Source organism: Trichechus manatus, unplaced genomic scaffold (assembly GCF_000243295.1).
Source record: "Trichechus manatus latirostris isolate Lorelei unplaced genomic scaffold, TriManLat1.0 scaffold00080, whole genome shotgun sequence".
NCBI lineage: Eukaryota > Metazoa > Chordata > Mammalia > Sirenia > Trichechidae > Trichechus > Trichechus manatus.
In genome coordinates, this window is record NW_004444016.1 from 11190457 (window position 1) to 11208705 (window position 18249).

Consider the following 18249-nt stretch of genomic DNA (forward strand, 5'->3'; position numbering starts at 1 on the left):
AAAAAATACATTCTTTATTGATGAGTATTTAGTTTACTTGCAAGATTTTGCTATAACAATACTATAACAGAATATTCTTTGTACATACAGAATGACACCCTTTTGTGAATATACCTACAAGATAAATTTCCAGGAGTGAAACTGCTGAATCAAAGGTATGTTTAAAATATCTCACAAAAAAATTGCCCTCTAAACAATTTGTACCATATTACTCTCTGGAGTGCCCATTTCTCCACACTCTGATTAGCACCACAGGTTAAAAATTTTAGTTTTATCTTCTTTGCCAAATTGACATGTTGTTTTATTTCGTGTTTCTTTAGTGAGTGATCTTGAATGTCTCTTTATGTCTTGGTAGTCATTGGTAATTTTTCTATATTTTTATCCATTGTTATTTTGAGACTCTAATTGATTTGTAAGAACTATCTGAATATTAAGGAAATGATGCATTTTCTGTCATATGTATTACAAACATTGCCCCAGTATCTTAAGTTCTCAAGTGTAAAATGACTTTGCATACGGATTTTTTTTGTGTGTGTGTGCTGCAGATATTGTTTTCTAGACCAGAGAATTATTTTTTATGTAGTCCAATTTATTAATATTTTTCTTTATGATGTCTGTTTTTGCTTCATGTCTTCTGCCCTCCAATATATAATAAATAAAAACGTGAAGAGTTACCTAGCTTTCCTTTGAGTACTTTGATGGCTTTATTTCTACATTTAATTTTTGACACATCTGGAATTAATTTTGATATAAGGCGTAAGGTAGGGATCTCAAGATTCTGATTGGTGGTTTTACTAATGGAGTAGTGGGAAATAAAAGCTAACTCAAAGGCATCAGCAAACTATGGCCCATGGGTTAAATCAGCCTGTGTCTGTTTTTGTAAATAAGATTTTATTGGAACTCGGTTATACCCATTCATTTACATATTGTTTATGGCTGCTTTCATGCCACAAAGGCAGAGTTGAGTAGTTATGACAGAGACTGTATGGTCTGCAAAGCCTAAAGTATTTACTGTGTGGCCCTTACAGAAAAAGTTTGCTGACCCCTGCCCTAAACAATAAAAAGCACAAAAAAAAAAAAAAAGAAAAGCTAATGCAATATGTGTTAAAGTGGCCTTTATTTTTCCTTTGTGACCTTGTTTTCACTTACGATATCAAAACTAGAAAAAAATCCAGATTTCTACAAGTTAGTTTCCCATTTCCTGAACTGGATTACACAGAAGTCAGGAAAGATCTATTTTAATTAACTTCTCTTGCATCTAAATCTTCTCTCATAAAGGGAGAGAAGAACAGCAAGGGAGGATATTAAAAACCAGTTGCTATCAAGTTGATTCTGACTCGTGGAGACCCATAGGGTTTTTGATGGCTGATTTTCTGGAAAGGTATCCCCAGACCTATCTTTTGAGGTAGATGGACTCCAACCACCAACCTTCTGGCTAGCAGTGGAGTACATTAACCATTTGCACCACCCAGGGACTCCAGGAAAGACATTAACTCTAAGAAATCAGCTAAGGGTGACTCATTAATTAACTCTTTACTGCAGTCCTGTCTGCAACTTTGTTCTCCCAGAATAAAATGTCTCTTGGGCGCTGAACAAAGAACAACTTTGACACCTACCTCTCTATACCTTTAGTGGAGCCCTGGTGGTGCAGTAATTAAATGTTTGGCTATTGTCTTAGGCATCTAGTGCTGCTGTAACAGAAATACCACAAGTGGATGGCTTTAACAAAGAGAAATTTATTTCTTCACAGAAAGTAAGCTAAAAGTCCAAATTCAGGGTGTCAGCTCCAAGGGAAGATTCTCTCTCTCTCTCTCTCTCTCTCTCTCTCTCTCTCTCCCCCCCCCCCCCCCCCCCCCCCCCCCCCCGTCGGCCTTCTCATCAACCTCCCCCCGGGAATAGGAGCTTCGCCACGCAGGGACCGCAGGTCCAAAGGATGCGCTCTGCTCCCAGCACTGCTTTCTTGGTGGTATGAGGTCCCCAATTCTCTGCTTGCTTCCCTTTCCTTTTATCTCTTAACAAGAGATAAAAGCTGGTGCAGGCCACACCCCAGGTAAACTCCCTTTATACTGGATCAGGGATGTGACCTTAGCAAAGATGTTACAATCCCACCCCAATCCTCTTTAACATAAAATTGCAATCACAAAATGGAAGACAACCACACAATACTGGGAATCATGGCCCAGCCAAAATAATACACATATTTTTGGGGGGACATAATTCAATCCATGACAGCTGCTAACCAAAAAGTAGGCAGTTCGAATCCACCAGCTGCTCCTTGGAAACCCTATGGAGCAGTTCTACTCTGTCCTAAAGGGTCGCTATGAGTCTGAATCGACTCCACAGCAATTTTTTTTTTTTTAATATACCTTTAGGAATTTACATCTTAGGGAGAAGCACCTACATAGATTAGAATATCTGTGCCTGGAAATTTCAGAAGCAGCTATGTGTTCATTTTTCTTTCACTTGAAGTAGGTCCTAAAAATGTCTGCTGTTTCAAGTGGATCTGCATTAACTTAAAAGCTAGTCTTAACTTAAACGTATCTCTTTTACCCTTGTTTTACAGGGATGGGTAGGAATGCAGTTTCACTAATTCTATAGTTAATTAGCTGTAATCTACAGCAGATAGTCCAGCACGCCAGCACACATACCCTTACTCTCTGCACAGAAAGCACACCCTCCTGAAAGACTTCTGATCCAGAGCAAAGAAGGCACTTTATAAACATTATTGAATCTGACCATTTAAAAGTAAGATTCACTCCTTAAGAGAGGGGAACAAAGTGCAACTCCCAGCACTGTGGGTCATAGGAACTTTTAAGAAATCCTATTATCTAAATCCACAGTGGTGACTTCCTGTCAGAGCAGGAAGTTGGAGGAATGTCCCAGCATTGACAACATATTTGGTTTGGTGGGATTGTTTATATAGTACTCCAATGAAGTAAATGATAAAATAATGTGCAAAATTCCTACCTCAACCAGAACAATATCATAGCGCTAAGGTGTTAGAAAAAGGTTATGATAGAGACAAATTTAAGTTTAAGATGGTTCAAAAATGCTTCTCCAAGTGCTTTAAAGTGCCTTAGAAATGAGTTGCAGTTGACGGAGAGTCCTTCCCTTCTTTGTCCTTAATCCTTAGCTATTAACTGTCAAACTCAAGGCCTAAACAAGCCATTGGCTTTAAGATTGTGATTTCTGATTTTAGTACTTCGTAAATTCCAGGTTTGGTTTTGTTTGTTTGTTTTTATCTTCCATGTTAGATCACTTCTTCTCATGCTTTACCGCCAAAGAAAACGGATGTTGAGGCTCTCAGGCAAGCTGTGCTCTCTCAAATGGTCTTAGCAAGCCTGGACCACATGGTGGGTGATCTCATCGCTTATTCATCTTTTGCCTTCCTTGCTCACTATCAAAGTCACACTTCCTGGTCTAATATTTCCTGGTTCCTTTCTCATCCTTTTATGAAAGAACTGGAATGTATATTTGAGTTCTTAATTCTCCTGGGTACCTCAACTCTTTTCAAAAAAACTGTTAGAAAGAACAGATGGTATATTGTGCGCTTTATTTAGGAAGGATTTAGTGGATATGCTCTGCCTCTTTGGTGATCATTTCTTCCCCAATCTAGTGTGGGAGAGAGAGATGTTTGGTTTGGCATTTTCAGCTTTTTGCTTACTCAACTTGGACTAAACCCTAAAACTAACAAAAGAGTTGTGACAATCATTGCAGGTACCACCAAAGGCAATGAGCCATACTTTGGGAAACCCTGTCCTGCAGGAATCAGATGGACTCTCCCATGGTCTCCCCAATCCAGCTTTGACCTTCCTATCCACATAGGAGGGAAAATAATCCAAAGCTATCAAACAAGCATTAACTGAGTGTTAACTGTCTGCTTGCCTTATTTCGGGAGAGTTGAGGACACACTGGGGGCCAATGATGGGGATATTTCACATATATTTTTTAAACTTATGCTTTTAAGTGTGTTTGTACATTAAACATTTAATCAAATCTTGCCCCTCCTTTGTTTAGAACCCATCAGCAATTTTCCACTGCACTTAAAATTTAATTTAAATGTTGTGCCAATGGCCGCAAAGCCCTACATGATCTTACTTATTTTCTTATAACTTTGAGGAATAATCAAAATACAATAAACCGCACATATTTAAAGCATGCAATTTGATCAATTTGGACATATACTTACACCCATGAAACCATCACCACAATCAAGATAACAAATTCCGTAGCCATCACTCCCCAAAATGTTGTTATGCCTCTTTTTAATCCATGTTTTTCTTTACTTCCATCCCCAAGCAACCATGAGTTTGCTTTCTATCACTATATGTTAGTTTGCATTTTCCAGAATTTTATATATTAGCTCTCTTCTGCCTGGCTTTTTTGACTTGGCATAACGATTTTGAAATTTATCCATGTTGTTGTATGTATCAGTAGTTTGCTCTTTTATGCTGCTTTTTATTAACTTATTATTAATATAATATTCCATCAAGTGGATATACCACAATTTGTTTATCCATTCACCTGTTGATGGATGTTTGAGTTGTTTCCAGTGTTTGGCTATTACAAATACAGCTTACTTTTAAAACTTTTTTAAAAAAGAAACTAAAAGAATAAATTACTGCTGCAAATGGAAAACAAGTATTATTTGACATAAATATAAGATAAACAGAAAAATGAACACAAAACTAACAAAAGAGTTGTAAAACTTAAAATCATTGCAGGTACTGTCTATGGGAATGAACTATGCTTTGGGAAACCCTGTCCTGCAGGAATCACCTGCGACTATTTTTCAGCCCCTAGCCCCAGCGGAAGGCTGTGAAGCAAATGAAACCAGGATGTCCCAAAGTTGATAGAATATTTGGAGCCACTGGTCAGGGAAAAAGCCACCTCCAGGGTTGGGTTTGTACCCACCCTAGGGACAAATGACTTCATGGCAAACAATAGAAAGTTGCATTCTATGACATATAGTTAAAAACAGTTAATCTAGCAAATCAGAAGAGAGAATGTGGCATTATAAGCGTGACTGATGTTATTCCATCATTCATTTATTAAGAAAAAATAATCCCTGACCCTCACGTGTGTGCCAGACACTGGGGGTATACTGGTGAGCAATATGGATAGAGCTTATTTATGGTCTGAAGAGCAGAGACTGACAACAAGAGAAGCCTAAAAATAAAGTTTGATAAGCACTGTAACAGACAATCATCCAGTGGTCTGAAAGCTCAAAGCAGAGCACTTGCTGTACCTACAGGGGTCACCAACATTTAAACTGAGAAACAAAGGGTAATTAGAAGTCAGACAGGGGAATTGGAAGGGAGAGTGGAGAATGAGACAATGGGGCAGGTGGCAGGTGGAGGGACCCGAGTGTTCCAGAAAGAGACACAGATAAGTCTGTGAACATCTGGAAGTAAGGTTGCAATCTCATCTTAGTATAGGTAAGGCGTGGCAAAGAGTTATGGATCAAAGTGGTTGAAAGTCTCTGCCAGTCTTCTTGTCTGAAGCTCTTCATCACATCACTGAGTAATTTCTCCCTGCCCAGGTGGTAACTAAGGTCCTGTAAATATTGGTAGACTGATGGTCTATACTGATTCTGTGAAAAATTGTATTTGACTTGTGCTTTGTAAATGTTAAATGGTTTACTTTATACAGATAATATCAATTTATTCTATATCAAACTGAATTTGCTCTTTTTAAAGTCAAATAACACAACTTCGTTTAAGTGATTTGATTGAAGCCGATGGAGGTGGTGACAAAATGAAGGGCAAGCTTGGAAAGTTATGAACAGACCCAGAACAGAGCCAACCTGGAGGGATCAAAGCTGAGATGGTGAGAAACAGTCACCCTCAGAAGACATCTGGGGATTGTAGAAGACTCATCTGGTGCCCTACCCAACGTCCATTCCTGCCTTCTTCCTTGTTAACAAAACCCCAGCTGCATTCAGATCCACCCTCCTTCTCATAGGTATGGACTTCAGAGGAGAGTGGCCCCATCCCCAGCTTGGAGATAGGTCAGATTGGTCTAAGTCAGTCACAGCAGCACAATTCCAGTTGCCAGTGACTTGTTTGGCATGTGACACAACTCTGGCCAATGACACATGGAGGGCAGCTTCTGGCAAAGGTTTCTTTTCTCTTAAAAAGGATCCCAGAGAAGAGTTGATATCTTCTTTCTCTGGATGCTCTTGTCATTGAATACGACTCCTGAATTGCTACACTGATCCTATGATCATGGGCTAGAAGAAGACAGCCAAGAAAACTATGGGGGATGCAGAGCAGAGAGATGAAAAGATCTGAATCCCTAATGACTTCCCCAAGCCTCAGAATCTCCCACTCTGGAGCTGCCCACTTCACAAGTTCTCATTATGTGAGATAGTACATTTTCCCATGGCTAAAACCATTTTGAGCTGAGGTTTCTTGGACAAGAGGCATCCTAACTAAACATTGGATCTGTTCATTCATTTAATCATTCAACTGATCTTTCTTGGTAGCTACTCTGTGTCAGACACTGTGCTAAGGACTGAGGACACAGAATTTGAAAAAAAATAAAGTTAGAGATGGTTATATGCCCTGTGTTGGCCAATGAAATCTGAGCAGAAATGATACGTGCCACTTCTGGGAAAGAACTTTAATAAACAGTACAGTATTTGTCATGCTTTCTTTCCTTTGCCATGGTGATGAGGAATCACATGTTGAGATAGAACTTCCACCAGCCTGGGCCTCCAGTAAGTAGGTTGAGCAAAACCCTACCACCTTCTCTCCCTCCCCATCAAGCTACACTGGTCACATAGTGAGATAAAAAAAAGAGATGTTATTGTTTAAAACCACTGAGATTTTGGGGTTCTTTGTCATCATGCAAAACCCAACCTATCCTGACTGACAAGCATGTTAGGTACTTAGCACAGAGCCTGGTGCACAGTGTTCAAAAGGCTGTTGCTGTTGTTATTACTTGTTAGCTCCCACCTGAAATAGTGAATTAAGAGCCTATCTGGAAATGTACCGAGAATTTGACTGTTTAGAACCTAATTGTTTATAGGCTTATATAAAAGGACATATAAAAGTAAAGTGGGTATCAGTTAATTAGAAAATACATTATTGTACTCAAAGTTCAGACTTCCAGACCAAATCACCCTAAAATTCCAATAAAAAAGATACCGTTTAACACTGACAAATATAAAGTTTTACTTTAAAGGTTATAAAATTAATTATAGCAGGTTAAATTGGAGATCTGACTTCCCTACAGTTGAAGTTAAAACAAACAAAGCAACCAACCTGAGAGAGGCCTAGCAGAATGCTGAAAAACTTAATGTTATTAGGGCTATTTGTAGAAATATAGTGTCCAGGTCAGTAAGAATCCCCTAGTACTTGATGTTGCTTCCATGTCTGCGACATGGCACACTACTTTCAGAAAATGTTGGTAATTAGAGCTTATCATGAGAAAAGTGACTAGGATGGCCACAGTTTAGAAGCAGATAGCTGAAGAAATTCAGCAGAAGTAAGAAGGGTATTTAGCCTGGAGGAGAGAAGGGCTAGGGAAGGCACATTAGCTGTTTTCAAATGCTTACAGAGAAGTCCACTTTATCTGGGTGGGTCCAGAGGGCCAATCAGGACCAAAGGTGGAAGTGTAGGGGACGCTGAGCTCAGATCAATACAAGAAAGAACTTTGACCTTATATACTCATATCTTCCCATTAGAACCGTTCCAACAGAGGGTGAATAACTTGTGTTTATTCAACAGTTATTGAGTATCCACTGAATGTCAGGTGATTGATGTGGAATGTAGAGATGAATGTGAAGTGATCCCTTGCCATAGGGTATTTAAAGTCTATGGTGGATAGACAACAGGTAAATAGATAATTATGCTGTGTGGTAAGTGATATTATAGAGTTTGTGAAAACTTTTATGGAGATACTAGCTTTGCTTTAGATAATTAGAAAATAATGTGCAGAAGTTATATTTACTGGGTCTTGAATAATGATTTGAAGTTTGTATTTGAAGGGAGTAAAATATCAATACAAGGGAAATTCAGTGACTTATAAAGTCTCCAAAATTCTTTAGAGTTTACTCCATCCATAAAGGCAAGACAAACACAACACTAATCTAACTGGGTATGACACCTTTAAAGTACGTACGTGAACTCAAGGGCCCTCAGCACATTTTTTTAAAGCTAATAACAAAAGGAACAGTCTGCCTTGTCTGGATCTATGGTAGCTGTGACTCAAGGCTTGTTGGATGAAGAGGAGAAGGTGAATGGAGCCAGAGTCTTTGAAAAGTCTCAAGCAGAGTCTTAGAATTGGATCCAGAAGAAAAGGGCCAGTAGGCAGGCAGAACCATACAAGGAGAGATTGTTCCCCCTGTTGGCTTTTGTATGGAGAGTTTGCCACTGATAACACAGTTGGACAAAACGTCAGGTGGATTGTGAAACCCTTCAGGAGAAGGGAGATCTTCTGGACTGATTAGATGGTGAGAGTTCGCTGTGAAGCTTGGGTTCCCCCAGATTTGCTTAGAAATATAACTGGTAAGATTGATGAGCTTTAGAAAAAGGGTTGGTTCTATTTTGCTCTTCCTGAAGGGTGTGGAAGACTGAAATAGCCAGAATAGTTAAGTAGAAAACAAATAAACAAACAAACAAACAAACACATTACCATAGAGTGGATTCCGACTCATAGTGATCCTATAGGACAGAGTAGAACTGCCCCAGAGGGTTTCTGAGGCTGTAATCTTTATGGAAGCAGACTGCCACAGTTTTTGTCCTGCAGAATAGCTGGTGGTTTCAAATGACCAACTTCTTGGTTAGCAGCTGAGGGCTTAACCATTGTACTACCAGGGCTCCTTTAAGAAGCCGGAGGATGAATAATCATCCTTAAAGCTCTACAACTTCTGAGAAAAGGAGCAGTAAGCTACTTAAATTGATGACTACATTTTTAGCCCCAATCCAGAAACAATACAAAGGGGTTAAACCTTGATAATTTCAAGAAAATACTTCATACTTAATGGTAAGGAGTAGCAGTGGTATGATCTGGGAAGCAGTGGTAAAGCAGACTTAGGTTCAAGTCCTAAGGCTTCCTCTTCCCAGCTATATGACCTCCGGAGAGTTGCCTAATCTCTTTAAGTCTCGACAGACTCATTTTCCAAGTGGCAGGATAAGTACTGATCATGCAGGGTAGCTGTGGGATTATATAGGAGAATGCAGAGCCTACATTAGTGTACCAGCAGAGTACTATCCAGTAGGAAGGACTCATAAGTTATATCCATCATTATTATTTTATTCTTAGAAGAAATACAAGCAAAATAATAATAAAATAAAGGACCTATTAGTTCGGCCTTTGGAATTGACAATTGATTCAACAAATTTGAGCCCCTGCCCTGTGAAGGCACTGATTTAGTGCTGAGGGCTCCACAGGAAACAGCACAGACAAGTTCTTCTTCCTTCATGGAGTTACATTCTAGAGGGAGGGTAAAGACAATGAGCAAGTAAACAAATAAACATGATAGTTTCAGATAAAGATTAAAGTTATGAGGAAATTAAAAATCAAACAAAAACAAACAAAAAACCAAACACCAAACGGGTGACAACACGCTAGTGCTGTGAATGAGAACAATGGTTGAACTTGTGACATTCGGGAAAGGATGTCAATTCCTGAATTCTGACATGAGGTCTACAGTCAGGGTAGGATTGATCCATTGGACATGTAGTCACACATTTATAAAGTCTTAATGAAGTCAGGTTCCAGACAAATTGGTTCATTCGTTTCAGAAGAATATATTTCAACACCCCCACCCTTCTTTGGTCTCAAGCAAGTTGATTACTCAGTCACTAAGTATTTGGGCAGAACATCCAATTGCTGTGTATTTTTAGTACTGGGCTCATGTGTAAGAAAATACGTATGGGGGGTTTGAATGAATAATGGGAGAAGAAAATAAAATAGCAAACTGTGTTTCTCAAGTGTCAGCTCTGTAGCAATGGAGTAAAAAGTATGGGGAGATTTGTGGAGTATGTGAGGCTAAAAACAAACATAAGCAAAATACCAAATGGCTCAAAGTCTCACAAGTGAGCATGTCAATCGTGACAGAGCTTGAACTGACAAAGAGTGAGAAGAGGAGGGAGCGGGTTGTGGGGAGACAAAGACAGACATTGATGCAAAAAGGCAAGCTTTAAGGAAAATGCTCTATTTGAATGTAATGACCAAAAACATTTTTTTAAATTAATTAATTAAATATTTATTTTTATTGTACTTCAGGTGAAGGCTTACAGAACAAATAGTTTCTCATGAAACAGAAATACACATGTTGTTTTATGACATTAATTAACACCACCACAACATATCAACCCTCTAACTTCTCAACCTTTTTCTTTTTTGGTGAAAATACACATAGCCAAAGATACGCCATTTCAAAAATTTCTACATGCACAGTTCAGTGACATCCACTATGCTCTTCCAATTGTGCTGTTATTCTCACTTAAGATGAGGGCTTACAGAACAAAATAGTTTCTCATTTAACAGTTAGTTCAAATGTTGCCCTATGACAATGGTTAACAATCTCACAACACATCAACACTATCCTTACTCAACCTTGGGTTCCCTATCACCAACTTCCTTGTCCCTTCTGCTTTCTGGCCCTTGTCACTGGACTCCTGTACCTTGTTAGTCTCATTTGGTTTTACGGGGCTGTCCACTCCCAGGCTGAACAGTGAACCTCGGAGGTAACTTCACCACTAAGCTAAAAGGGTGTCTGGGGGCAGTACTCTCAGGGCTTCTCCAGTCTCCTTTAGGCCAGTAAATCTGGTCTTTTTTCATGGGTTAGAATTATGCTCTACATCCTTCTCCAGCTCTGTCCAGAACCCTCTGCTGTGATGCCGGTCAGAGCAGTCAGTGGTGGTAGCAGGGCACCATCTAGCTGTACTGGACTCAGTCCGGTGGAGGCCTTGGTAGCTGTGGACAATTAGTCCTTCAGACTAATCTTTTCCTTGTATCCTGTTCTCTTCATTCTCCCTTGCTCCCGAAGGGATGAGACCAGTGGAGTATCTGAGATGGCCACTCACAGGCTTTTAAGACCCCAGACACTACTCACCAAGGTAGAATGTAGAGCATTGTCTTTATAAGCTGTGTCATGCCAATTGAGCTAGATGTTCCCCGAGACCATGGTCCCCAGAGCCCTCCGCCCAGCAATTCAGTCCCTCAGGGAGTTTGGATGTGTCTATGGGACTTCCATGACCTTTCCTTGTATAAGTTGTGCTAGTTTCTCCTGTATTGTGTACTGTCTCACCCTTCACCCAAGATACCACTTATCTATTGTCTATTTAATATTCCCCCCCACCCCTCCCATCCCTGGTAACCAACAAAGATGGTTACATTTTGTTTGTGAACTTTTTCATGGTTTTTACAATAGAGGTCTCATACAATATTTGTCCTTTTGTGATTGACTTCTTTCACTCAGCATGATGTCCTCCAGTTTCATCCATGTTATGAGATGCTTCACAGATTCATTGCTGTTCTTTCTCGTTGCATAGTACTCCATTGTGTGTATGTACCATAGTTTGTTTATCCATTCATCTCTTGATGGGCATCTAGCCAAAAACATTTTTTGAAAGAGTTTGGAAACAATTTTCTTCCCTAGATCCCATATGAACAGTGTAGGCCTCTGACTAAAGAGACAGAAACTATGCTCTATAACTTTGATTAGCAAATGGTAAGAGGAATTGTCAACAAAAGCAGCTGATAAATTTGATTATAAAACACTTAAAGATTCTATATACATTCCAAAAATACAGCCTGTTCAATGACAGCCTCATCATGTAAAGTCAAATTTGTTAAATTGCATATACTTTACACACAAAATATTTTAATACAATTTACATCATCACTTGGAAATATACTCTAAGAAAAGTCTCCAAAATTTGGGTCAGATTACTCTTCTCTGGTATATGTAGCTAAGCCTCTGACTCAAACTAGCTCATCATCTATTTCTTCTGTAGTCTTTTAAGCTTTAAATCTACTTTTTACTTTTAGTTTATGATGTTTTCTTTCTCAGAAATATAATTTTTCCAACCTCCCGTTTGGTTTCCTCCTATCCTCAAGATTTAGCCCAAATATCCCTTTCTTAAGCAGAGCACCTACATCTTGATATGGGTTCCCACAGCATTTGATACTTGTCACTCTAATCCTTTTGTTCTTCAACACCATGTCTAACCTTTACTGTATGCTCACCATGTACAGGGCACTGTGTTAAGCATATTATATAAATTCCTTTATTTAATATTTGCTATGAGATAGATAGTATTATTCCAATTTACTAATGAGGTTAAGTAACGTGCTTAGTTTCACTCAGCTCATAAGAGATGGCACCAAGATTTTAACCCAGTCTTCTTATTCTAGAGTCCATTCTCTTAAGCACATACCTCTCATCCATGCTTTTTGCTGGTGTTGCAGCTTGTGTTAATATCTGTCTTCCTCTCTAAATGATAAGCATCTACAAATTATGCCTAGGTTGGAGGGATGGATGGATTAAAGGACTGGTAAGGAGGTTCTATCCAGGAACTAGGCAGCAGAGTTGGCAGTATAGCCAGGGTTGATTACTGGGAGGGCACAGAAAGGAAAATGCCACAGACGGAGTTTGTAACAAGAATAAAAAGATCAGGCAAAGATTCCACAGAAGAATCCTGATCAAAAGGAGAAAACAGAACAGAATTTCAAATTCTCATGTAATCCAGACTTTCTGGAGCCATTGAGGCTGCAGAAACCCCCAAAGCTATTGCCCTGAGGTAGTCTTTATATCTTAAACCTTAAAGTAAAAATATCCCCTGGTCTTCTTTAAACCAAACAATAGTTTAGCTTAATTAGTAAAGAATGTCTGCCGTGAGCACTGTGCTCTTCTAAAGAACTATCTATATGGGATCAAATTGACAACAGCAAATTGAAAGGTTAGAAAGGAAGCTTAGGGGGCAGTGAGTTTATTTTATAGGAGGAGGAACAATTTGGAAAAGGAGCGTGAGAATGGTTGCATAACTTGAAGAATAGTAATCAAAGTCGCTGAATTGTGCATGTAGAAATTATTGAACTGGTGTATCTTTTTTGTGTATATTTTCAACAACAACAACTACAAAATAGAATAAATGATTTAAAAAAAACAACAAAAATCAGGGATGAAGAAAACCATTCATGGCAATGAAGATTACATAGGAATCAATGGTAAAGCAAGCTTTTGCTCAGGGCAAAATTTAATTTGATACAAAGTTTAGTTAGAGACACAAAGGAAAGGACAACTTTTTCATTTGTTATCTATAGTGTCTGGCCAAGGATGATAAACTTCTTGGATTCCCTGATCATGCCAACCTCAAAATAAATTTCTAGACTCTATTATATTAATTCCTTTTCACTTGGGGCTTGCATACATTTCTATTACAATTTGTATTGTTTTTTTATTGTTTAAGAGTTAATTTCTCCTTGCTGGACTCAGATCTCTGCAAGAACAGTGGATGTATCTTATACATTTTTATGGTCCAGTGTTTAGAATCATAACTAATGAGCTACAAAAGATGGGTCAATACGGAAATGAAATTAAAGCAAGTACCAGTGTTTTCTACAACATTGTTTATAAACTGACTCTATAAAAAAATTCCCCATTTCTACAAATGAATACACAATACTTTTCTAAGGAAATAAGGATTCATTCAACGCAAGATAAATGCAGACAACCACAAAGAATTTCAGAGAGAGTGGATTATGACTATGCTTCCCTTCTTTCTCCATCTTTCTGGAAATGTACAAACGCAAATCCTTGCACAGGTACCTTGATTACTAATCATCAAGGCACTGAAATATTTAGAAGATAATATGTATTGTAGAATTAAAAAATATGGGCAAAGTGTTCATCCCTGAAATAATAAGTTTTATGGCTACTAAAACTTAGTAGTCAATGAAAAATTGAGTGAACAATTGATCGTTTATTCATATATTCCTTCATTCATGCAGTGACTATATGTTGAATGTCTTTTATGTGCCAGGTTTAAGCAACACACAGGGATATAACCATGAGCCAAAACAGACATGGTCTCCTCTCAAATGGTGTTTATTATCTGCTGAGAGAGACATCCATCAAGTAATTAAAAAAATAACTAAAATTATGCCTGTGATAAGTGCTTCCAAGAGAGAGATATGGCACTATGAGAGCGAATAATAGGGGAAAGAGAAGCATGGTGCAGGCTGAGTGTGGAGGCATGGGAATAGGCTAGACCTTGTTGTGTATAAGATCATGCTAAGGATTTTGGTATTTATCCTAAGAGCAATAGGGAGGTTGTAAGCACCGAGTTAACATGATCGCTTTGCTTACAGTGTGGAGAATGGGATGGAGGGAGCAAGAGAGGATGTAAGAATACTAATTAGATGGTTTTTACACTGGACTAAATGAGAGCAGCTGGTAACTTAGACCAAGTTCAGGGTCTCAGGGAGTTGAAAATAAACTAGTTTCACTGCTCTGATTCCAAACAGAAGTCTATGAGTAGGGCTAAACACACTGGATAAGTTGGGCTGCTTATCAGCCAATGGAGGGGAACTGTAGCTGTGCTACTTGGAAGAGAAATAGCACCTGTTTGCTTCCAGTTTAGATACTTACACTTGACCTAACAAAGATCTAAATGAGGAAAACGCCACATGAGATGGATTGACATGGTGGCTGCAACGATGGGCTCAAACATATCAAAGATTTTGAGGATGGAGCAGGACTGGGCAATTTTTTGTTCTGTTATACATAAGGCCACCATGAATCAGAGCTAACTCAAAGGCAACTGACAACAACTACCACCACCAAGATCTATCATCTTGAGGAAATTAATGGATGCTTGAGATAATCAGGGACTGAATTATGTTGCTATCATAAAGTAACAAGATATAGATCTTGATTTCATTCTACCTTCAGCTGTAGGTTATACATAATTCTTCAGTATAAAGAGAAAATTCTGAGGGTAAAAAAAGAATTTGAACACATTTAACTGGTTAATTTCATTCATTTGCTTATCTATGAACAATTTTTTTTTTTACTACTCAACTTTGCACAAGGCACAGGATTAAATTCACCAGGGCCAGGACCTCATTTCTACCACTCGTCTGTCAGTTTGTCGTACTGTGGTGGCTTGACCTATTCATAGGAAATACCTTTTTTCAACAACATAGATGGTGACCATACACGTAGACCTGACCAGATGGAATACACAGGAATTAAATCGACTATATCTGTGGAAAGAGGTGATGGAGAAGCACAATATCATCAGTCAGGACAAGGCCAGGGGCTGACTGTGGAAGAGACCATCGATTGCTCATATGCTAGTTCAAGTTGAAGCTGAATAAAACTAAAACAAGTCCACGTGAGCCAAAGTACAACCTTGAGTATATCCCACCTAAATTTAGAGACCATCTCAAGAACAGACTTGACGCATTGAAAACTAATGACTGAAAACCAGATGAGTTGTGGGATGACATCAAGCATATCATGCATGAAGAAAGCAAAAGGTCATTAAAAAGACAAGAAAGAAAGAAAAGACCTAAATGGATGTCAGAAGAGACTCTGAAACTTGCTCTTGAATGTAGAGTAGCTAAAATGAATGGAAGAAAGGATGAAAGAGCACAGCAGAAGATTTCAAAGGGCGGCTTGAGAAAACAAAGTAAAGTATTACAATGAAATGTGCAAAGACCTGGAGTTAGAAAGCCAAAAGGAAAGAACATACTTGGCATTTCTCAAGCTGAAAGAACTGAAGAAAAGTTCAAGCCTCAGGTTGCAGTTTTGAAGGATTCTATGGACAAAATATTGAATGATGCAGGAAGCATCAAAAGGAGATAGAAGAAATACGCAGACTAACTGCACCAAAAAGAATTGGTCAACGTTCAATCATTTCAGGAAGTAGCATAAGATCAAGAGCCAATGGTACTGAAGGAACAAATTCAAGCTGCATTGAAGGTATTGGCAAAAAAGAAGGCTCGAAGAATTGACAGAATACCAATTGAGATGTTTCAACAAATTGATGCAATGCTGGAAGCGCTCACTCATTTATGCCAAGAAGTTTGTAAGACAACTACCTGACTAACTGACTGGAAGAGATCTGTATTTGTGCCCATTCCAAAGAAAGGTGATCCAACAGAATGTGGAAATTATTGAGCAATATCATTAATATCACATGCAAGAAAAATTTTGCTGAAGATAATTAAAAAATGGTTGATGCAGTACATTGACAGGGAACTGCCAGAAATTCAAGCCAGATTTAGAAGAGGGTGTGAAAACAGGGATATCATTGCTGATGTCAGATGGATCTTGACTCAAAGCAGAGAATACCAGAAAGACATTTACCTGTGTTTTATTGATTATGCAAGGGCATTCGAATGTGTGGATCATAACAAATTATGTATAACATTGAGAAGAATGGGAATCTCAGAACACTTAATTGTCCTCATGGGGAACCTGTACACAGATGAAGAGGCAGTTGTTCAGACAGAACAAGGGGATCTGAGTGGTTTAAAATCAGGAAAGGTGTGTGTCAGTGCTGTATCCTTTCACCATACTTATTCAATCTGTATGCTGAGCAAGTAATGCAAGAAGCTGGACTGCATGAAGAAGTACATGGCCTCAGGATTGGAGAAAGACTCATTAACAACCTGTAATATGCAGATGACACAACCTTGCTTGCTGAAGGCGAAGAGGCTTGAAGCACTTACTGATGAAGATCAAGGACTGCAGCTTTCAGTATGGATTGTACCTCAACATAAAGAAAATAAAAATGGTCACAAACTGGACCAATAAGCAACATCATGATAAATGCAGAAAATATTGAGGTTTTCAATTTGTTTGGATCCACAATCAACGCCCATGGAAGCAACAGTCAAGAAATCAAATGGATGTATTGCACTGAGCAATTCTGCTGCAAAAGAGCTCTTTAAAGTGTTCAAAAGCAAAGATGTCACTTTGAGGATTAAGGCACGCCTGACCCAAGCCATGGTATTTTCAATCGCCTCATATGTGTGCAAAAACTGGACAATGAATAAGGAAGACCGAAGAAGAATTGATACACTTGAATTATGGTGTTGATGAAGACTGTTGAATGTACCATGGAATGCCAGAAGAACCAACAAATCTGTATTGGAAGAAGTACAGCCAGAATGCTCCTTAGAAAAGAGGATGAAGAGACTTTGTCTCATTTACTTGGGACATGTTATCAGAAGGGACTAGTCCCTAGAGAAGGACATCACACTTGGTAAAGTAGAGGTCAGTTAAAAAGAGGAAGACCTTCAACAAGATGGACTGACATAGTTGCTACAACAAGGGACTCAAACACAGCAATGATTTTGAGGATGGCGCAGGACTGGGCAGTGTTTCGTTTGGTTGTACAGAGTGTTGCTATGAGTTGGAACCCAGTTGACAGCACCTAGCAACAATAACAACAGGATCTTATTCGATCTTTGCATTCCCAGTGGCTAGCCCAGTGCCTGATTTTTTAAACTGAATGCATAAGGAGAAAGAAGAAAATCTCATTAACTGAGATTAGTAAAAATAAATTGTAAAAGGATTAGATAACTTCCAGTACATGGGAATGGGAAACCATTAGGTAGATGTTGAATCATTTTTACTTCAATGTCCAATTTGACTGTCTTATCTGTAATTTATATTTGTTTATATTTGTCTTTATGCCCGTATAGTTTCCTTCCAACTGCATGTGCAAATGTAATAAATAAAATAATTATTGGTGCTGTGGTTATCTATGGTATTTCCAGAGGGCTTTAGTGCAACCATGAAAATAAACACTGAACTGTTTCTAAAAATTGTTGCATACTGAGAATTGGACAGTGAGTCCCAGAGAAACTTGATATACCCAGACTTGTCTTTCCTCCGCTCTGAGTTTTGATTTCACAGGGCAGCTCTGCTCTGGGGAATCACAGGGAGTATGGGTTAACAGCAAATATTTTCTGAGTCTAGAGACTTGAGTGTGCAGGGAAATGAGAGCTCGTAAAGATGCCTACAAGGAGGAAGAGAGGACACTGATTAATGTGTCCTGCGCCAGAATCAATGTTTTGAGCCTGGTGGCTTTGGGAAACTATTCACAGGGAGGTGGATGTTTTCCTCTGCTTTATAGCTACTGGAAAACCAAGAGAACTGGCTCAAGTTCACAGAAAAAGTAAATCAAAGTCCAGGCTAGTCCTCGATCCATGAATGCCAAACCACTCTCCTCTGTTTATTGGTAAAGATGTATCTTCCTCTTGCAGACTTGCTCC